The sequence below is a fragment of the Pleuronectes platessa genome, chromosome 5 (assembly GCF_947347685.1).
Source record: "Pleuronectes platessa chromosome 5, fPlePla1.1, whole genome shotgun sequence".
Lineage (NCBI taxonomy): Eukaryota > Metazoa > Chordata > Actinopteri > Pleuronectiformes > Pleuronectidae > Pleuronectes > Pleuronectes platessa.
The window spans coordinates 2,774,278-2,797,128 of NC_070630.1; the positions used below are offsets into that span (position 1 = coordinate 2,774,278).

Genomic DNA, 22,851 nt, shown 5'->3' on the forward strand with positions numbered 1-22,851 from the left:
TATGCCTTTTCAAAATAAAAGCACTCAAGCGTTTCTGTTGAAGGAATCCATTCCCTTATTTAAAACGTTTTTTTTATTGATATTTGCAGGAGCTGCAGATGCACGGCTTCATACTGTGTAGTACTGGTATTTATTTGAGTACAAGGGACTTTTTCATACGAGGCAATAATCATATTTTTGGCCATATTCAAATCAAAGCGGATATGTAGAAACTTTGTGCTGCAGAACATGTTGTGTAACTGAGAAGCTACATATTTTGCATTGTAAATATTAATTGATATTATTTTGAGTTTTGTGGATTGATAAAGTTGCACAACTGCCTCTCTTTGTGTATATTTATTTCTAGTAGCTCCCCAATGACATCGGGACAGAAAGTCTACACAAAATAAAAACACACCTTTTCCAAATATACCTTGAAGTAAAGTTTAAACTAACTATTTAGTCGCACTTAAATGTCACTTTGCAGTTTGGCTTTCTTGAAGAAATTGTACTTTCTTGATTCTTGTTGCTCTGGGTTTGTTCTCTCATGGTTGATGCACTTATTGTGAGTCGCTTTGGATAAAAGCGTCACCCAAATGAAATGAAATGTAATGTGAGGGTAGATCTCGGCTTCAGTTGGGAATTCAAAAGGGATCTTTGGCTCTTAAAGGCCGGTGACCACAGCTCTGGAGTCTCCGTGGTGTTTCTGCTGCTCGGGTTGAACTCGGTGTGAGAGGAGCTGCTGACAGACAGCTGTCACCAGCAGTGTGGCCCTCACCCTGGGACCCGGTTATAACACCGATCCATCAGAGACCTAATCCAGTTATAGGTGAGTCACGACAGATGATGACTTCAGATTAGATTACAGCGAAGATGATTGGGTATATCTGGACCAAACGACCAGACTGTATTATTAGAAAGGCTCAGTCTGCAGCCAGGTAATCAGTTTCTGTAATATCTCAGGAGTATAGTGCACAGCCGTGGCATGTGACCTCCAGGTCCCTGCAGAGCGAGGGACCAGAACACGTCTGTCATTGTCTGACATGTGTCGTGTTTGAAAAGCTCAGCAGGAAATTGTTGCACACCTTCTGTCGCATGTCGGTCCGAGCGAGGCGACAAACACACACTCTGAGGTTTGTGTCTTACAGCGAAGATCCAAGAACAAAGAGGCTCAGGAATGAAAATACTTACAGCTTTGTTGAACCATGAAAACCTCAAATATGGCAGGATACAGTATTTGTGTATGGAAAATCTGAGATGTAATTTTTTCTTGGGACTTAATTCAGATGTTTTTATTTAGTTTGTAAACAGGATTAAGCCAAAATCTGATTTCCACCAAATTTGGGGACTGTGGGAAGAACTCAAATGGCACAAACAGGAATTTTCTATTTTCACCTTCGTTTTATGAGGAAGAAGAAGAAGAGCGCCTGGAGAGAGCAAACCTCCACCCGGGCTAACACACTGTAGCTCATCACGTTAAATAAAGATTCCTGGTTCCGCCTGTTTATCCAGAACCACTCAAAAATGTAAAGGGTTCCTCCTCGGGTCAAACTAAACCCCTCCAGAAAATGTCATGGAAATCTGTTTCAGACCACGTCCTTATTTCTTTTATATATTTCTTATACATTAACTAAATAATCAGAACGGATGTTTTTGGGCGGAAGCAGAGGTGCTGACGCTCTTGTTTATTTAATATTTTAGTTTTTAAAAATTCGTTTGGATTAAGAAAAATACAATAGTATGGTAAAAACAATCTGTACATGGCGTATTCCACAGGATCTTGTTTGTACTTAACGAGGCTGAACAAAGACAAACATGAACAGATGTGAGTGAAAAACAGATAATACAGTGAATCTAACAATATCCTCTTGATAAAAGTTGTTAAATGTCCTGATCTAAGTGTTATATTGCTGCTGTGTGGAAAGAGAAACCTGTGGTGCACAGGAGGAGATGCAGCTTTAATGCCAAAATAAAACAAAACCTTACATATGAACGCTTGTTGATGATAATCAGGTTTTTTCTCAACAGGTCACGGTGGAAATCTAAAGGACAAGGTGTCGTCACACGGCGGCAGTATCGGTGAAAACACTAATCAGAGCCGGATGTGTGGATGTTGAGTCGCAGCCCGAACATCGTGTCCGTCGACACAGAGCTGAGAGCAGCTGAGAACAAGAAGAGAGAGCGGCTGCAAGATAACAGCAGCTGCCGAGCCGAGTCATGAGGCCGAGGCCCGAGGACCCTGTCATCATGTGGCCGTCTCACCTGTGTGTGTGTGTGTGTGTGTGTGTGTGTGTGTGTGTGTGTGTGTGTGTGTGTGAGTAGAACAATAGTAGCATCTGATGACATGAACAGCACACACCGCACAAGCTTCATAACCGGGAGAGTCGACAAATAGAAAAACAGATTGAGAGTAGAAACGCAAAAGAAAGCAGAGATTAAATCAGAAGAAACAGACGACAAAAGAAAAACCAGAATGGAAATAAATAGAGAAAACATGAATCTGATGAAAGCTGAGACAACAAACTTTTCCTGAGAGTGGATGAGATCTTATTCTAAGGGGCGGAAGTTTCCTCGGCTGTGAACCAGATAATAAAGGCCGGGGCTGAATGTAAAGACTTCACAGATGGCCAGGAAGGATAGAGAGTTGATGGAAAGACGCCAAAGAACACAACCTGACACAGATTACCTGAATGAGGTAAACTGAAAAATCTTTTCCATTACAACATGAGGGAAGGAATGTCGCTTAGTCAGAATCTGTCTGATTGTACAGAGACGTAAGGAACTAGAATCACAGCCCTGCAGTCGCTCAGTGCAGTTTCAGTTTCAGTCTCCAGGTTCCAGCTTCTATAGAGAATTAATAGAAAATCTGCTGATGTTGAACTGGAACCTGAACTTGAACCTGAACTTTAACTGGACCTGATAGCAGCAGAACAGTTATTTATTTTAAATTCCCTGAAACTCTTCCAGGACTTTCCAGAGTTCTACCTGCCCTTGTTCTAAAAATGTTCTTCCTTCCCTCTCTCTCACATAAATCCCCATGAAAAGTATTTCAGGAATTTACAGTGCAGCACCAGAATGAATGAACTTGCTGGAGACCACAGAGATTAGCCTTCGCTTTGAGGTGTCCCACTTTCTGTTTCTGTCTCAGACTCACGGAAACACAGACTCAATCAACCTGCTCCGCTTTCCCCCACGGACGCTGTGCTGACCAGTCGCCTGTTCACAATTCACCAACTGTTGAGTAAAAGGATATTCATGTGATGTGAACGTGACACAACTACAGGAGCTTGGATCCTTTGAAAAACTGCTTACACACACACACACATTGAAGTAGTGAGATAACAGGCAGGTCTCTGAGGACATTAGACAGGGGGTTGTCCATAGCATAGGTAAGACAGGTGGTTGGGAAGAGGGCAAAATGCCAGGGGGCTCCACCAAATAAGCGTTTTCATTCTGTCTGTGTCAGTTAAAACATCCACAAAGTTTTTAGGGTCCTTGGCAGGCAGACCAAACTCAGCTTAGAACTGAGTAGGTATTGTTTTCTCTGTGCTCCATCACCTGACAAGCATACAGGTCTCTCCAGGCATGTGCATGTGACACCCCTGTAACCTTTAACATCATCAAATAACATGAACTACAGAGCAGACCTCTAAAAAAGAATTGTGTTTCCTTTAAAAATCTGATATCGACATCATTTATACAGATTCTTCACCTTCTGCCATCATATTTTTGTTGGATTATTTGTCGTTATATTTAGCTGCGTAGTGGTTTTATCCATGAAACTCCGACCATCTGCTGCAACCTAGAGAGTTTGTCCCCGACCTGAAGAAGGAAGTCAACTGAACGCTGGAGCTGCAGCGGAGAGAGAAAGCAGCGAGTCGACAAAAACAGAAAAACTGAACCGCAAAGACAAACAGGAGCTCGGTGCTGAGGCCGGGGGGGGAGAAGGACGCAGGCGCTGCAGGTAGTTAATCCTGGCTGTTCATTTCATGCCCGGGTGGCCGTGCAGCCGTCCGTGTTTCAAAACCCCCCCGACCTGACGCCCTGCGGGGAGAATTAATGACTTCAATAAAAGTGCCACATTTCCCTGTGACGTTTCCCGCATCGAGCTTTATTGGACAATTCTTAATTTGGCTGTGATCAGATCAGAGGAGAGCTTGTTACTGTACGTCTGGAGAGAAATGAACGAGGCACTGCCAGTGTGTGTGTGTGTCTGTGTGTGTGTGTGTGTGTGTGTGTGTGTGTCTGTGTCTGTGTGTGTGTGTGTGCAAGCAGATGAATAACTACTTTCCTCTCTGCAGCAGCCAATACACAAACCATGATGTATGATGTTTGTTTCCTCTCTTTTTAGCTGAGCTCCTGTGCTGGTGTAGTGGAGCTTAAGAAGCAGCAGATGAAAGAGTTTTAGATTTTTGTCCATATTATCCGAATTTTTTAGTCAGAAATCTGAATTTTAGTCACTAAACGTCACAACCGTCATTGAAAAATGCAAACTTCATTTGGACCTTTAAGATTTAAGCTTCAAAATCGCCTGATTCTGTTTGATTAACACTATTATGTGGAAGTAACTGACATCAAATGATTTCTGATGAAACTCTTTGGCCTTTTTGTCTCCTCCAAATGATCCAGTGTCCTCACTCTGATTCCCTCCCGCCCTCCACATCCTTCCTCTGGGATGAACACACTCTTTCTCCTGCTCGTCTGAGTAGTTGCACCGTGTGGATGTGACGCAGCCGTTTGTGCTCGGCTTCTCGCTGCAGCTCAGACAAGTGATATTCCACTGGAGGTGTCAGCAGTTTTAATGACGGGCTGCAGGAAACCTCCACTCATTTCTGAGCCGCAGCCTGTCAGGCTAATCCCACCGGGCTGCATGTGTGTGTGTGTCTGTGTGTATGAGACACAAATGGTGTATGCATATAATCGAATGTGTGTGGTGTGTGTGTGTATGAGACTATACGTGTTGACAGAGACAAGTTAACTATGGAACAAAAGAACCTGCACAGACACAAAGCAACAATATACACACAGAGAAACACAATTTTGTGACATTGTGAATTAAGGTTCTTATTTCGTTACCTTCACCCAGTTCTTCTTTTGGTTTATGACAAAAGTAGTTTTCTCATCTGATGGATTGTGTAGTAATCTTTGTGTCACACTGTTTTGCGTTATTGTTATAAATGATTGTGTTGTTGCTTTTGTCTTTCAATGTTTCTTTTAGTGATTAATCTTCGTCACCTTTTGGCTTTGTCTTCAACCTTTTGTTTCACATACTTTATTTATCTCTTTAGTCTGGGTGTGGTTGACACAATGCAGCCAAGTGTGAGAGTGTGTGTGTATGTGTGTGTGTGTGTGTTCTTGTGTTACACATGTGCTCAGTGGGTGAAATGAGTCCGTTTACACAATCACACTCTTGACTTGAGAACCTGAACCCTTCAATCTTAAGGTTAGAATGAGGATGTGTTATTGTTTGCTAAGTGTTTCGGGTAAAGTTGAAGGAAATGACTGTTAGTCAATCAGGCGTCCTCCTGTGTAATGAAAATTTGACTTTGCACGTGTGTGTGTGTGTGTGTGTGTGTGTGTGTGTGAGTGTGTGCATGTGGGTACGCGTGTGTTTTTCGGTAGCACCATTCTGCTGCCAGGATGTGGCTGCTTCCTGTGCCACTTCCTGTTTTGTCTATTCTCATCTGATTGGTCGAATCTATTCTGGTTAGTGGTGTTGACGTGTGGCACAGCGTGTCGAAAGCCTTTCATCTCCAACAAACGTTTACTACGTTGTACTAGATTCATGAATTTATTCTGGAAATAGAATTTTGAAATTGCAGATAAACAAGGCCGTGAGGATGATCTGGTTGAATCTGGTTAAATCTGGTTAAATCTGGTTAAATCCATTTGTAAAGAAAGGAACAGGATTTTCCTCCAAAGCTCCGTCATCGTCACTATTTGAAGCTTATGTTGTGAACGTTTCATGACTCTTGGGTCCTTTAATCAGTTTAAACCTCATGGAGCAATAACACAAATATAAATTAAACCAGAAATAGAAGCACAACAAGTTTTTATTAATCCTTACAGCGGCCACAAAATCCATTTCCTTTGAGAAAGAGACAAAATCCTTTGATTGTGCACAGATCAGGAATCGTCTCTTTGAGTTTTCCTGCCTCAATTGTCTCTTTTTGTGTGTGTTGTAGTTTCTCTTGTGTTGTTTGAAGGTGTCTGCTCAGAAGACTCGGGGGTTTAAAGTTCAAACGAATTTCAACTTCAATGAGGTTTTAACAGCAGCTGTGTTTCCCTCCAGATACAATGACCTCTATTCTGTTTGTGGATCAGCCTGATGTAGAAATATCAATATCACTGATAAAACCTCCCTCTAAAATCACTCTAATAGAAAAGTTCTCTTTTCTTCCATCTGTTTATTTCTGTGTATTAACCATTAAACGTATGGTTGAATGGTTGTTTAATTCTTAAATGGTTCTAATCTTTATTTTATATATCTAATGGATCAAATCTCTGGTTGTGATTCCAGAGTATTTTATAAAACCACATCATCATCACCCTGCAGCTCCTCCAGCTCTTTCAACTCAGTTTGTTTTTTCTGGTTGTTCTCCAGTTCACTCTCATCCCGACAGTGTCAGAGCCACTTACAGGGAAAAGGTCGGAGATTACCAGAATAAAACGTCACAACTTTACCAGAATCAAGCCTCATTTTAGGCTCTGAGTCATTTTCAATGAGGAATGTGGAGGCTCTTATTGAGTGATACTTTAGTTTCACAATATATTTCATAAATAAAACTATTTTTGTCACATCAGCACCACATTAGGTAAGATTAAACAAGTATAACATCTATAGACCTTTAATAGTTTCTCAAGAAACAAGGAGATTGTTGCAAGACTCTGGATGCAGAAGGAGTTAAACTCCTTTTATTTGAAAATTATGATTTTATTCTTTTAATAGAATAACTTTCCTCTCAACCGCGGCTTAATTCTGGTAGAATCACAACTTTACTCTTGAAATATCAGGATTCTTTCTTCATCGTGGTCTTAACTCTACGTGGTATCTACTCATCAGCCTCAGCTCCTCTACAGCTGTTAGCTTGTTCTCACCAGACGAGCTCAGATAGATCCACGGCTCACTCTCTGCAGAGACACTCACTGTGAACATCGTGCAGCATTTAGCAGATAAAGAGTCGTGGAAAATAACAACAACATGAATTTGAAATCACATCATGGTGCAGAATGAAGTCTCTCAGACCAGGTCACAGATATTCACTCGAATCGTTTGATGTATCTTGTTTCTGCAGAGATTCAGTGTTTTCCCCTCTGGAGGCATTAAAGTTCCCTCTGATCACTTTCAATACTCCATTACTAGAGAGGTCGATAGCTGCAGACCTGGTGAGAGACTGCGGAGAGAGAGAGAGAGAGAGAGAGAGAGAGAGAGAGAGAGAGAGAGAGAGAGAGAGAGAGAGAGAGAGAGAGAGAGAGAGAGAGAGAGAGAGAGAGAGTAGACAGAGGGGATTTGTATTTTACGGATCTCTAGTTGGCAATATTACCAAAAGGCTCCTTTCCAACTTTATTGTACCGAGAATAGCTCCCAGTATGAAGACCGGAATGTTATTACAATACATGAAGTATGTTAGGGGGCTGTTTGATAAATCAGATGTCTGAGTCACTAGAAGTACAAGTTCAAGATAACCGGAAAACTCCTGTGAGCAAGTGAGCCTTTAGATGATGTTTCAAAACCACCAGCTGCAGACAATAAACACAAAAAGGCAAAAGAACGAGACTGAAAATATTAAAATCTGAGTATTTACAGCAGCTCTCACAGAGTTTGGACCAATCAGCTGAGGAGAAAGAGAAGCAACCAGTTCACGTATGTTCTGCAATAAGATAAACTCCAAGGCTTATTTTCTGCACGTTGGAAACAAGGGAGATACGAGGAGTGGAAAGAGATAGAGAGATAATACTTGGAAACGAGGGAGCCAGGTGGATGGAGGGAAAAAGAGAGAGAGGGGGGATAATTTTAGATCCATGCAACAGAGAGAAAGAGAGAGAGAGAGATGGAGAGAGAAGGAAGACAGGAGAGTGAAAGAGGGAAAGATAATGACCGAGGGAACAAAGGGAGGAAAATAATAATATTAAAGGAGAAAGTCATCGATCGTGAGAAAAATGGAGCGGGAGAGGAAAAGAGGGGATGGAAGAGAAGGAGGGAAGAGAGAGAGATAAAGGTTTTAATGGGAAAGAACAAAGGAAGACAAACAGAGGACGAGATGGTTATCGACCTTCTGAAACTGGTCTAATGTCAGCCACAGGTGCTGCTGTCTCCACACAGGAGACGACTGCTTGTGTGGCTGTGTGTGTGTGTATGTGTGTGTGTGCGTCTGTGTGTGTGCGTCCCCTAACGGGCCTAACAGTGTTTACAGACAGTAGTGACCTCATCACGCCCTGGGTGCAATGAGACGTGGCGTCAGACTGTCAGCAGCTCCATCGACACGCGTCTGATCAGCTGTGTCATGAATTACAGTTTTTAGTAAGAAATAATGATTACAAAGACTTTTCTTTATATATCTCCACTGGCAAACTTATCACATAAGCAAAGATTCCCCCTCTCTGTGTTGTATGAGGGTTACAAACTGAAATGGCACCAGCTCCTCCTCAGCCGGGACCTGAGCTCTGTCCTGGAGTAGAACAAACATCCCGTTATGTGTCCAGTCAACACAACATGTAACTCAGGTGGCAACACCCTCTGTACACCTGATGCACAATGTGAAACTCCTCAGAATCCTTCACACGTGCAGCTGAGGACCGAAGAGACACAAAGGATCATTGAGACTAAATCAAACTTACTCTCATTCTCTTACCCATGACTTTCTATATTAATTTCCCTATGCAGAATCCATCTGGATGGATTTTAACGTTTTCAGGGCAGCTGTGGCTGAGGGGTAGAGTGGTCGTCCTCCAACCTGAAGGTCGGCAGTTCGATCCCCAGTCTGACCCATCTGCATGCCGAAGTGTCCTTGGGCAAGATGCTGAACCGTGAATGGCCCCCTCCCCATAGAATATCAAAGTGCTGCGATTAGATGCACTGTATGAATGACAATCATCTGAAGGATCCAGGTCTGACTTCCACTTTCAGATTTTCCACTTTTTATGTTTGTATATTTAAGCTTCTCCAAACTATTAACAGGTAATATGTTAAATGCTGCAGTTAAGCTATCGCCCGTATATGATAATGTTATATAAACTGTGGTCCGGCTCCGACGTGCAGAAAAGTCATGACTCGACTAAAACTCAAATTCATATTGAAATGAATCATGATCAGTTTTCTAGTGACAGAGAGAGCTTGATACTCATCTTCAGTTATTCTAGTTTCTGACCTGAAAATCTAAAGATGCTAATTACAGACGTATTAATTTCCGAGCCCTTTGACTCACGACAGGAGATTAATCAGCTGTTTCTCATTCATCACAATCAGTGCGTTACATGTGGCATCAGTCACGTCTGTAAAGGTAAAACCAGAGCTCTTGGTTAACTGGTACGACTGATGCACCAGAGCGGCAAACCAATAATAGTGCCAAAACCATGACAGTAACCAAAGCAGAGGGTTGCCACTGATGCAAATGAGATCTCAACGCTGGGAAAACAAAAGCAGAGTCGCCCACGATTAAACACACAACAACACCACTCATCTCAGAGACCTCCAATTAGAGAGCGACACTCGGCACTGGACTGTTCTGTCAGTGTGTGTGTGTGTGTGTGTGTGTGTGTGTGTGTGTCTATGGAACCGTGGAAGGGACTCAAACCACTATCACGTCCACTGGCTTGTGAGTCATCCGAGAGACCAGACTTGTGACACCTCAGCATGTCCAGCACAACCGTCCAATCAGACGAGCCGTGATCCTGAAGGTTTCCCACACACGGAACTCGACAAAAACAATATAATTATCCACCAATCACCTCATTGTTTGTGTGTTTCTAGCTTCCCTGCTTTGTCCTGTGTGTGTGTGTGTGTGAGTGTGTGTGTGTGTGGGGGGGGTGAAGTGAACAACAAGCTCCATCAGATTGCCTCTCTGTGTCTATGGAGGAGTCCTGCTCGCATCCATGACCATTAAAACATCCATAAAATATTTACTGTCCTATGCAGAGGGGCACGATTCAACATATCCCCCCCGTTGAGCTGAAGTAATCGATCCTTAATCGTGACCCCAGTGTTATATTATATTATGTCACAGTATAATGTGATTATGTTGTGCTGGTGTCGAGGCTTCTTCAGTCTGATTGGCTGTTAGCTGCCACCACTGCTCTGGGGCCTAATCACAGTGATTACTTAACCACAGAGGCTCTTAAGTGTTGTCTATCTGAACTCGTCTGGAGAGCGTCACAGCGCCCTCTTTTACAATCACCCTCCTCTACAGCTCTTTTTATTCTTCCCCTCCCTCCATCACATCTCAGGTCCCTGTCTCCCACTGCCCTCCTTTCCTCTCATCCTCTGCTTTCTGTCATAATGATCTTCTTGTTTTTATTCAATCCCTTGTCTTCTCTTCTCTTTCCACTTTTCTCAATTCCTGCCACAAAATCTTTGGTCCTGTCGTCAGTTTTTTAATCCATCTGTTGAACTTTGAGATATTTCACAGGATCAGTGACAGGTTTGACCTGCTGGTGGCGCTGTAATAGGAGTCACAGGATCACCAGAGACATCATCTGAGCTCAACGGAAGAAGTTGGTGGTTTGGATATTTCACTCTGTACCAAAGGGATGCACGCACGCACAAAAATAGATTACACTCAAAACTGCTATTGACAACGACGACAATTATTATTTAAGCCGTTAGAAAAATAGATAAATGTCTAGTTTGATATAAAATTAGTTCAGCTGTGAATAATGTGGCTTTAAAGAGACGGATGATACAGTCGGTCAAATGTGTTTGTCTCCAGATTTCACCCAGAGGTGAACATCTATGCATGTGTGTGTGTGTGTGTGTGTGTGTATGTGTGTGTGTGTGTGGGTGTGTGTGTGTGTGTGTGTGTGTGTGTGTGTGTGTGTGTGTGTGTGTGTGTGCAGAGCAGGTAAGTATCCGGGGCTATTAGCTGACCACAGTCATCCCTCTGACTCGAGGCCTTGAGCTGAAACTGCTCAGATTATCTTTCCTCTGAGGTCGGAAATAGTTCAGCAGAGGGGATGGAGGAGGAGGAGGAGGAGGAGGAGGAGGAGGAGGAGCTGGAGGAGGAGGAGGAGGAGGAGGAGGAGGAGGAGGAGGAGGAGGAGGGTTGAGAGGAAGAAGAGAACACGGTTTACTTAAAATAATATTTTAAATAACGCAATGATAAAGACAATGATATAAACAGTCAGTGCTCTGTATTTATTTTCACCTTCTAGACGTCACTATAACTGAAGGAACATCTGTCTCTACACATTTCAATGTTCTCCACGACCTCATCCTGTCAGGTGTATTCACAGAGGACCAAAAACACTTCTGAGTCAAAGTTTTAGTGGACGAGAGGATTGGACTGTAAACAGTGAGTGTGAGTGGATGCTGGAAAAGAGACAAGCGCCAGAAACACTCAAAATAATAAACAAACACTACAATCCCCTATAGGTCAATTTTGAATTGGCAATTTATATTTTTGTAATCATTTATAGTTAGTTTTAATAAGAGTTTTTCAACCAACAAAACAAGTTAAAAGCTGAAAATTGTAATCACGTGAGGGAAGAAGAGAAACATGGAGAGGTCAAGTGATAGAAGGAGGAAGATGAACCAGAGAGGGAGGGAGAGAGGGAGGAGGGAGGGAGAGAACAGATCCAGACATAGAGGAGGAGAAGAAGAGGAGATTCTACTGATTTTAATATTACAGCAGTTGGAGCTGGAGGCAGGAATTCTGTAGGAGGAACAGAGGATTCATTGTGAGGACGCTTCTCCATAAAGAGCGTTAAGGTTGAAACATGTCCCCGCAGCTTAGTGAAGCTCGATGCTTCCCAGAGAGCTCTGTCTCCGTCTCTCTCTCTCTGCCCGAGGTCGCTCATACACACTCGCCCGTTTCCCAATCACACACACAACATAGATCCTCATCTGTGTCACACGTGTGTCAAAAAAAACAAGTTCGCCATTCATTCCTCCACGGCAGCAAAATCGACTTCCACGGTGTGAGATCCCCCGACACAGTAAACATGAGGTCGGATTTTGGATTTGGTCTAATTTCAATCATCAGACCAGAAGCAGACCAGGAAATAATACTTCAGAAACATGTCAGTCTTATAAACCTCACCAGGACATCCGTATGTTTGGATTAGGAGAAGTGGTTTGAGACCAGATAGCAGAAGTGGTTCAGGGTGGAAACTACAGATCTGAATAAACGGCCTCTGTTAACTCAGGTTTGCTGGAAACTACTGAACCGATTTCCACGGATTTTGGCAACCATCTGGCGAAGGTGCAGATCCATCACTTGATTTAACGTTGGTTGCTTTCAGATGAACTCTGGATTCTCTCTGGAAAGGATCTGGAGATCAGAGTTTGTTGCTGTGGAAATTGTGCGGAATTTCTCCCTGAGGTAAAATGTCCAGATAATGTCCAAGTGAGAAAACAGCGAGAGATTAAAACAAGACAGACACAACGAGATCTGAGCTTTGTGCTACAAACTAAAACACGTGATCACTGCAGCAGATTTATTAAGTTCTGCCTCTGCCTGGTGCAAAACATTGAACTAATTTCCTCTGTTGTTTTCGCAACCTGCTGCACACTTCTACATTTCTTTTGTTTTTTTCTCAGCACATTTCTACATTTCTCGTGTTGTCTCAGCAGCTGCAGCAACTTAGGAACCTGTTCCACCAGAAAGACAGACAAGAATGAAAGAGAAAGTCTGGATCATCATCAAGATCTGTTCATTTCTCAACCAGTTTTTCAGCCAAAGTTATTTTTATCTTCCTCATATGTTACTGATAAAGCTAAACATCTAAGATCTGTCCCCTGCTTTGTAGAAAGGTTTTCCTAAAGGCGCTCCCGCCACAAGTCTCCTGTACAGTTCTCCTCCAGCCTGGTTCAACACATAATGAACCAACAGCTCCTGCAGCACCAGAGCTGATTCTGCTCCACATCTCATCCACCAGCACGGTGTCCTGCTCCCTGCGCTGGAGGGGTTCAGCGACACAAGCGGCTGATTTAGTTGTTCCCTCTCATGATTTATTAATTGTCTGCAGTCAAAACCCTTGGAGCTGTGACAGACACACAAGTGCTGTACTGTAACTTCAGCTCGGCTCAGCTCGCTCTCCGTCCACTGTGCTAATGCAATTTGACTTGGTTGTTGCAGCGAGTTAACGGGAGCAAACAGAGAAACCAGCCCGGTGGGTGAAGAGGGGAAGAGGAGGGGAAGAGGAGGGGAAGAGGAGGGGAAGAGGAGGGGAAGACGAGGGGAAGACGAGGGGAAGAGGAGGGGAAGACGAGGGGAAGACGAGGGGAAGAGGAGGGGAAGACGAGGGGAAGACGAGGGGAAGAGGAGGGGAAGACGAGGGGAAGACGAGGGGAAGACGAGTGGAAGACGAGGGGAAGACGAGTGGAAGACGAGTTGAAGCGATGTCTCAAGCCGAGTTCAAAGTCAGGAGACGTTCACGTTCAATGTGTTCTGACTTAAATACTTAAGACTTTCTCCTCTGATGTCTCAAAGCTCCTCTGACAGATTAGTATGCACAGTATGATCATTATGGTCTGTTTCTCTGGAAGTGTTTAATCCCTAGAAACACTGCAGCAACATGTGAGAGAAGAAACCGACACTGACATAAAGATCACACTGCAAGAAATAGTACTAACATAGATAGATAGAGTTTGAGTGCTATGGTGTAATATTACTTTACTGTTTTTTTGACATTTTATTCCTTGTGTTTTATAAGTATGTTATCTGTATATTTTGCAAAGTGTGTTATTTGTCTCACACCTTCCTGCTGTAACAAAGTAATATCTATTCTATGTGTCTATCCATCAATTTATCATATTCTGTGTATAATTGTGCATAAAAAATAAACACATCCTTAGAGTTACACTAAGGAATAGTGTATATATTATTTTCCAAGTTGTACACACACTTAAATACATGTTGTAGGTGACTAATAAGTCTAAAAATACATGTTATGTGTGGAACACCTGAGCACACTCATCTAAATTATAGCTTTTTGCAGCAGGTGACAGTTTCACTAACACTACCGTGTGTGTGTGTGTTTGTGTGTGTGTGTGTGTGAGAGTGAAGAGGAGGTTGTACTCACATTCAGGATCCTGGACTCCCCCCGTCATCCTCCCAACAAGCGAGTATCCATCCAGAAAAAAAATAAGAAAAAACAAAGTCACTCGTTTGATTTCATTCAGACTCCGTCTAGTTGTGGTGATGTTCAGAGTGTGTGAGAGCAGAGTGAGCAGAGAGAGAGCAGCCGGCAGACTGAGAGAGAGAGAGGTGGGGGGGCGAGAGAGAGAGAGAGGGAGAGAGAGAGAGAGAGAGAGAGAGAGAGAGAGAGAGAGAGGAGGAGGCATGCAGCATGACTTGATGACTGCTACGCCCTCTGTGTGTGTCTGTCTGTGACCGCAGTGTGTGTGTGTGTGTGTGTGTGTGTGTGTGTGTGTGTGTGTGTGTGTGTGTGTGTGTGTGTGTGCGTGTGTGTGTGTGTGTGTGTGTGTGTGTGTGAGAGGTTCATGTACTGACTCTGTAAAATGCAATGAAACACAGGCTTCACTTAGATTTAAACAGGATTATTATAGATAAACACAACCGGCTGGTCTGGGGAGTGTTTCTGGTGTTTAAATGTAACTGTAACTGTAAAGTAACTGTAACTATTGATGAAACTAAATGAATGAGAACAGGCTCAGTTCATTTAACAATTTCTAATTAGACGCTTGTATCTGAAAACCACTTACAACTGGGGGACGACACCGGAGCGTCAGAGAACACGTGTTTGGGTTCAAACCTACAAACCCCCAGGACGCTGATCTGATCTCAGGTCTGTGGTTGTCACAGACGCCCTGAGACGAGTGCTCCAGCTGCAGGTCGACTCGTTGTCACCTGACTGAACACAGGCTGGTCCGCTCCACTGGGATCTGGTATCTCTCCGGCTGCACCCACCACTTCCTGGCTCTGCTGGAATCTGCAGGTGGGAGACGACGGAGGAATCAGAAAAACCGACGTCCATTTGTTTCTGTGTGTTTGGTGTCGGCTGATTGCTTTGTGTTTGAGCTGCAGGAGGCCGGCTGTGTGTTAAATGACCTTTAATTGTGTTATCATTCGATTTCCTGTCTGATTGAACCTGGCAGAAAACGAGGGAGAGGAGGGGGTGGGGGGGGGGGTGGGGGGGTTCAGGTCCGTAGAGCAAATGAGATCCGCAGCCTCCGGATTGTTTTCCTCCCTGGAGCTGTTCTGTTTGTGAGCTGCAGAGCGCAATAAGCAATGCATTGTGGGAGAAAAGTGTCAAGTGTGTCAGTAAATATGTTGATCTCTGACTGAGGGGGGCACATTAGTTTTAAATAGATTTATTATGGCAGTTTAAAACACATTAAAACTGCTTCCAGCTCATTAACTGTGTTTGTGTGTTTATGTCGAATCACTGACTGAATCTTTATGGAAGACTGACGCTAATCCATCATTGTATAATTAGTGAGTAAACACTACAAACAAATTCAACGATGAATAAACTAAAAAACAAACGGGGATTAAAATGGTAACTCGGACATTTCTAAGAAAAAATAAAGCGTCCTGGGTTCAATCATTAGCTCGTCACTGTGGACAGCAGCTGCTTGTTTGTCCAGGTCGTTAATGATGCTGCTCCGAAGCCGAGTTCCTGTTTGGTCCAGAGTGAAACGTCCTCCTTAGACCAGGTGAAATACTCTGTAAAATACTCTGTAAAATACTCTGTAAAATACTCTGTAAAGTAGATAATCTGGCAGACATCCCGGCTGCGTACGGGATCGAACACAGCGCCTGTTTGTTACTTTGTCTCAAATCATTGTTCATCAGTGCTTCAGCCTCTGATTATCTATGATTAACTTTTTGTCACTGATTCAATTCCAGCTGCTAATGATGATAGCACTCAAAAATCAAAGGCACAAATATCTGTGTCGCCCCCTGGTGGCTGGCTGCAGTTTAGACCCCATCTCCTCCACGTTAGCAGATGGGACATGGGTCCAACTGAAGAGTTAAAGTCAAATAAGTATTTCTCAAAGATGATTTCTGTCAGTTCTTACCACAATGATGTTCAAGTTTCTGAGAAAGGGATCAAACATTATGATTGACAGCAGCTAGTTCACCTTCGCTGGCGTTTACTTTAGTTTAGTTCGTTTCTTCCTTGAGGAAGTTTAGTGAGTTACTGAACTTAATCTAACTTCATCTATCCTGTGATATCTTCCTGAAACACTGGACATTGTTATTCAAGTCATTCAGTATAAATATTTATTCCACATGTTCCCATGCTGCACTAAAGATCACATGTTACATGCTTTGATCTCCCGTGTGTCCGATGTTTCACTGTGTATGTGTGTGTCTGTGTGTGTGTGTGTGTTGTGTGTTTTTAGGTAGCAAGGTCAGAGCAGCATGTTTCTTTCCACATGTGTCCCACCCATCGTCCCCCTGAACCAGCAGAGGACACGTGGAGTCTGGATCCAGACCGAGCCCCTGACACACGGGGAGACTCCACATCACGCCGAGATGAAAGCCCCGTCTTCACACACACACACACACAGACACACACAGACACACACACACACGCCTTATGACTCAAACAAACAGGTGTGTGAGGCTGGCGAGTAAATTGAAGTTATCACTGATAATTTGATCTTTTTAGTTTTAAAATGCTGTTTTTAAAGTTATAGCTATGTAGAGTATGACTCATACAGTGAGGCCACCTCTTTGTTTCAGACTGATCGGCTGCCATGTGATCGGCTGCAGACATTCATGATCCCCAGAGGATGGATTTCCTACAGACCTCCTGAGTTTTCATCCATCCAGTGAAACCTCATGTTTACTTCAGTGTCACGGCAGCGAGTGCAGCTCTGTGATTGGTTCAGTTTACTGAGGGAACTTGGTTTGTTTAGTTCACACTGCTGTGGTTCAAGGAGCTGCGACCTCCTGGAGGTCGTTAGAGACAAACCGCTGCCTCCGCTCACACATCACATCCCCGTCTCCGTCCCCGGGAATCACCCGAGGCACCTGCGCTCTGCTGCGTTTGTATTTTTCACTCGTGAAACTGGAAAGTTCAGAGCTTTGTTCTGGGGCGATAAAGATTCAATACCCTAAATATATATATTTAAAAGATGCTGGTTAATCCAATCAGGAAGACTTTCTCATATTTAATCACTTTCTGTTCTGCTCGCCCCCCCCCCCCCCGCCGTCTAATCCCCATGACTTCACACAGGGATCAAAACACCAAAAGAAGTTTTAATATAAACACGCACTTTGTTGTGCACAGGTGTAAAAATGTTTGTTTAACTGTTAAATTAAAATTTGATGAAATATGGCAAATCAGATCTGCACCTGCGTCTCTGCAGCAGATGTCCTCTCCCTCTCCAGTGTTTTAGTTTCGGCCGCCAACAGAAACCTCCTGCACATAAAACGGTTCTCACGTGTTTTTTGTTTTTTTCCTCCTCTGCAGGATTCAACAACGCCCGGTACATCAACACGTTGCTCAACAGGCCCTCGGCAGCCGCTCAGACACCCCGGGGGGAACAGAGAATAGAGCGTTGGACACCATCTACATTCTTGACCTTCTCTCCGTGCTCCTCCTTTCCTCCACTCCCTCTCTTTTATCCCAGCCTCCCCTCAGCTCGCTCTCCATCTGTTTTCTTTACCTCCGCACTCCTTCTCTCTGCGGCAGCGTTCCCTCAGAAGATGTATGCGCCGGTCAGAAGAAGAATTATCTGAGGACTCGCAGAGAGCAGCAGCATGAAGGTCAGTTTGTTGACTGGATTTAAGATCAAAGCCAAACGGGGCAACTTTTTATTTCACTAAATCACAGGTGAGAATGTGTGGTGCTCTAAAAAAACAACAAAAAAAAACTACACAACATATGTCTAATTTAGATGAATATTAGGGCTTTTTCATTTTAAGAATATATCCAGCTTCTAGTTTTAGTGCATTTTACCTTTGCAGATGAATTAAATAAATTTCTCTCTAGAATCTAGTTTCATTCTTGAAATGCAAAACTAAATCTTCCTCCTCTTTCTTAGGTTTGGGCCCAATAAGCTTCATAGAGAGCTTTGACATGTATCTCTACAGAGGAAAATCATGTCGCTGCTCATCAAACAAATCTTCTTAAATCATCAAGAATCAGATTATTAGATTCATGTTGCATCCAAGATTCTCAAAACCACAAACAAACACAGTTTCTCCATCAAACTCACACACATGAGAACAGGTTTAAATATTATCTACATTTAATTATATTCATCTTTACTGAGAATTAAGAAACCTCCAGAAATTGAACAAAATTATAACATGACAGTTTTTCTTTATTTCACAAAACCTTTATGTATCTGATACGAGCTGAAATCTTTAAGAAAGTTCCCATTTAAACACGTCACAGTTCACTCTTCATGCATGAGCCTCTATTTGTCTGATGTTGTTATGAAAGCGTCTCTGGAATATGAATTTATTCTAAACAGCACATTTGGCAGAAGCTGCTGTGAATTAACTAAAGTGCAACACATGATAAACGTGTTCATAAACCTCCCACAACACAGGATAATATATTAAGTGTTGAGAGAAATATTATTTTACTCAAGATGAATTATAGTAATAGATTAAATAACAGATATACAACATTCTATTTGCCCTCTCATCACGTCTATTAAATTAGTTTGTTGTTAACTAACCAATGAATTGAATCCTTGACCATATTATTTATCTTATTTAACTAATTCTCTTTTGTGCGTCGTCTCAGTTGTGATTCCCTCACGAGTGTTTGTGTTATTTATCGTCTCACTTCATCGTTTGTTGCCCTTTTGTAAATTTCACTCCCCAAACAGAAGAACCAGAGGAGGAGAGAAGCTTTAAAAAGTTTGACTTCTGAAATAACAACACCCCCGAGTTGTTAGTAGCAGATAAATCTGTGTATCAGGAGCGTGAACCGGTTTCACATCTGTTGATACACAATCTGAATCCTCAGCACGACCTTGAAAGGAAGGAACCGGTCAATTCAACCTTCGTCACACTTCAGTCGTCCTGTTTGACTAAAAAAGGATAAAATGAGAACGTGGAGAAGTTTTCATGTGATAAACGAGTCCAGGAGTTTATCTGCAGCTTCTTATCTCATTTATCTTCTCAAACAGTGGAAGCTTCATGTGAGAGTGACGCCTGGTAGAAGATTGACCAGAGACAAACTGATTAGACGTTTATACACATACAATCTAAAGTTACATTATGTGTTGGTACCAGGGGAGAACAAATTCAAACACTTTAAATAACAAACATTTAAGAAATCACTTGTCTCAGTTGATTATTTTGTCCTTAACAGTTGATACTGAGCGATAGAGTCTGTCGTTCAGGGTTATGAGCTAAAAGTCAACTTACATCCTGTAAAGATCACAGTAAAGATGGACAGGAAGTGAAGCCAAAAACGTATCTAGCGCCCCCTGGTGGGTGGCTGCAGTACAGGTCATAAACCCCGCCTCCTTCATGTTAGAACATAAACAATTTTAGAAATATTTTAACATCTTTTCTTTTAGATCTTTTCCCCATAACAAGTATTAACACAAATATTTTTAATTAAATTGCTAAATGGAAAAAAATGTTGTTGACATTCCGAGATAAAACTTCCTACGTCTGAGAGACACTGCTCTGTGGTCATAGATGGTCTGTAAAGTTCAAGTGCCCTTCCTTTGTGTGTTTGTGTGTGTGTGTGTGTGTGTGTGTGTGTGTGTGTCAGCCTCAGGGTTGTGCATCTTGTGGTTTTCCATCCTGCCTTTTTTAATGAAGAACCACTCAGACTGAATCCGTTCTCACGACTCGTCTTCCGCCAGAAAACAAAAACTATCTCCGGCTCTTTTGTGCAACTTCTGTTTTTTACTTCAGAACATGTTTGGTTTTTATTAGAATTCGTCTCTTCCTCCTCTTCTCTGCTGCTTCGTCTCCTCGTCCGTCCTCTGTCCTCCACTGATTCACACCGAACACATTGTTAGTGCGTCGGCCTCGTGCAGAGAGAGAAACAGTGCGACTGCATCAATCTGCTCTAATGTGCAGCTCACTCCATCTTCCTGGAGGAAAGGCCGGCGAGAGCAGACGACTCCTTCAGTGAGAATCAATAAATCTCAGCCCACGTCTCCGACTCCCATTGAATCCTCTGTGAGTTGAGCTCAGGCCGAAGTCGCCCTCTTCAGGCTTCAGCCTCTGTTGAAGCAGAAAGTAGCCGTGAGCCGACTCCACTGTTTAGATAAATCAATCAAGAAAACAGCCTAAAGATTCTGTATCTTTCATTTAGGTTAAGATTTTAGATTTGGGTATATGTGGAATTCAAATCCCAAATTCCTTATTCAACAGACGCTTTCATCGAAGGGCTGAGAAGCAGATTTAAGAGAAATCTGCAGAGTTGTATCTTTTAAGACACTTTTCAAGAGATGTTTCACTAAATAAAAATATTGGGAACTTCTGTTCTTCCTCTGTACAGGACATGGGAAGTTCTCTCGTCCTTGTGAAGTTGTCCCGTAAACGTCCTATAAAGCTACTGGGACTAAGTCCAGCTACAGATAGAGAACTGATAAAGAAGGAAAGTTTGATTAGTTTTTAATTTTAAAATGTTTTAATTTATGCTATTTTTTAACAACTTTATTTTAATATTTTACATTTTTAAATCACGTTTACCAGTTTTCACCGATATGGATCCACAGTGATAATTCATCATTCATTCAGAATCATCCTGTTATAACTTTATAATGAGTGTAAACATGATGTGAGGTTGTAGGTTAGATTCTGACTATTTCACAAAAACTACCAACACGATTTCCGATGGTCCAAGGAAAGTCAACGAAGCAGATCCTGTAGAGATCCTGATATCATGGATCAAACAAACACTTTAAAGGAAACAATCTTTATTCAGATTCTGTTAAATCACAAAAAGAGCAGGAACCTTTTAAATATTTGTGTAACTTTCAGTTCTCACGTGTTTCCTTTGTCTTTGAATTTCAAGTTGTTTTACATTTTGAGACGAATAAACAAACCCGTTATTAATATAGTTTGGTTTGTTCCTTTCAACTACATCAGATAATGGATATTTAATTTACTTCACGCAGTTTGCAGAACATTTCTGTGGACAAGGTTTCTGATCTCAGTACAGGGACAGAAGCTCTTTGTCCTAACTTGTTTCTCATGTTAAAAACCTCAGGGTCCTGGTTTACTACGAGGACGTCCTCTTCCCCTCGGGTGTTGACAGACAACAGGACGTTATGACCACAACACCAGTTTGACCCCGCCCACCTGCCTGCTGCTCACTGGATAAACACTGAGGTCTTCCTCCTGGGCTTCGACCACCTCCTCCTCCTCCTCTTCCTCCTCACTTTAAAGACAGAAAACACTTTAGTTCCATATCATCACTCCAGCTTTTATATTGGTATTTGTGATGAAGAGCTGGAGTTTTACTCATCTTCCTCAGTTTGAGTCATTGATGATGATGTCTGAGTCTCAGCTGTGGAGATCTGCTGGATTGTTGCATGTCGAGCGATGAAGAGTGATGAAGAAAACACAACATACTGAGATGGTTCTGGTTTGATGAGCTGCGGCACAGACACTGATACCTCGGTCACTGCAGGAGGTCAGAGTTCAGTGTGAGTGTGAGTGTGAGTGTGTGTGTGTGTGTGTGTGTGTGTGTGTGTGTGTGTGTGTGTGTGACTCTGACAAACAACAAGGACACAACTGGAAGGGTTTTACTCTGAAAAACTAGTAAATATCAATGTTTATATACTTAACTTACTCTGTTTATAATTATTAACATGGGTATAAACCAGAATGACATGTTTACATCTATGAAGCCTTGTGCTCAGCCTTTTTAAATACTATCTGATATGTTTATCTTTAGTTCTCTCCCTTTTTGGAATGATCTTTGACCTGCTAACGGATTGGTAAAGAAGGAATGTTCTTTAACAGGCTCTTCAACTGTAGGTATGAAACATGCCCATATTTAGTCAGAGATCCTATGTGTGATGTCATTTTATCTCTAGTTTTGGGGGGAACATCTCCCCTATAAGAATCCTTGTCGGGCTGCGGTGAGGCAGACTTTCACCACTACTACTTTCTACCACTACTTATACTTACACCTGCACTTTATATATATTTATCATATCTACACTACCTACTTCTATTGCTGCTAGTCTTGTATCAATGCTGTTCATATCCATATCTATTTCTTACTGTACAAATCTTATTTATTTACATATTCCACTCTACATATGCACATACTCTGCACTTTCACTGCTTTTTTGCACTTCTGGTTAGATGCTAAACTGCATTTCGTTGTGAGGCTGTGTGTGATCTGGGAATCGAACCCACACACACACGTTTACCGTCAGTGGATCATAAACCTCTCACCTCAGCCGCCGGTTGCTTTCTGTTCAACACCAACTCTTTTTTTTATAACGCACCAGTGGCCCAAAGTTTAATGTTTTCACTTCTGTAAGGACTTCGTGTCGACTTGGACTCAAGGTCGAACTTATTATGATCAAAGGTCAAAGGTCAAGGTCACGTCACCTTAAAAACATGTTTGGGTCTTTCAGTGAAATGTCTCAGGATCACCTCGGGAATTTCTTCACATTCTGTAAAAAAAACGTTGATTTGGACTCAAAGAACAAGTTGGATTTTGGTAGTTTGAGGTCAAAGGTCAAAGGTCAAAGTCACAGAGACCCCAAACCCCTTTTTGTCTTGAGAGCACCTTGTC

The 22,851-nt window shown here is 42.4% G+C and overlaps 1 protein-coding gene across 1 annotated transcript in view; it reads right to left on the reverse strand.

Annotated features, from left to right (window-relative positions):
• Nucleotides 1-14,426, reverse strand: part of gpr4 (G protein-coupled receptor 4) — a 30,352-nt gene extending 15,926 nt beyond the window's left edge. The window contains exon 1 of the mRNA XM_053423091.1: nt 14,218-14,426. The gene's annotated coding sequence lies outside the window, so the exon portion shown is untranslated. The remainder of the gene's footprint in view (nt 1-14,217) is intronic.
• Nucleotides 14,427-22,851: the final 8,425 nt, after the last annotated feature.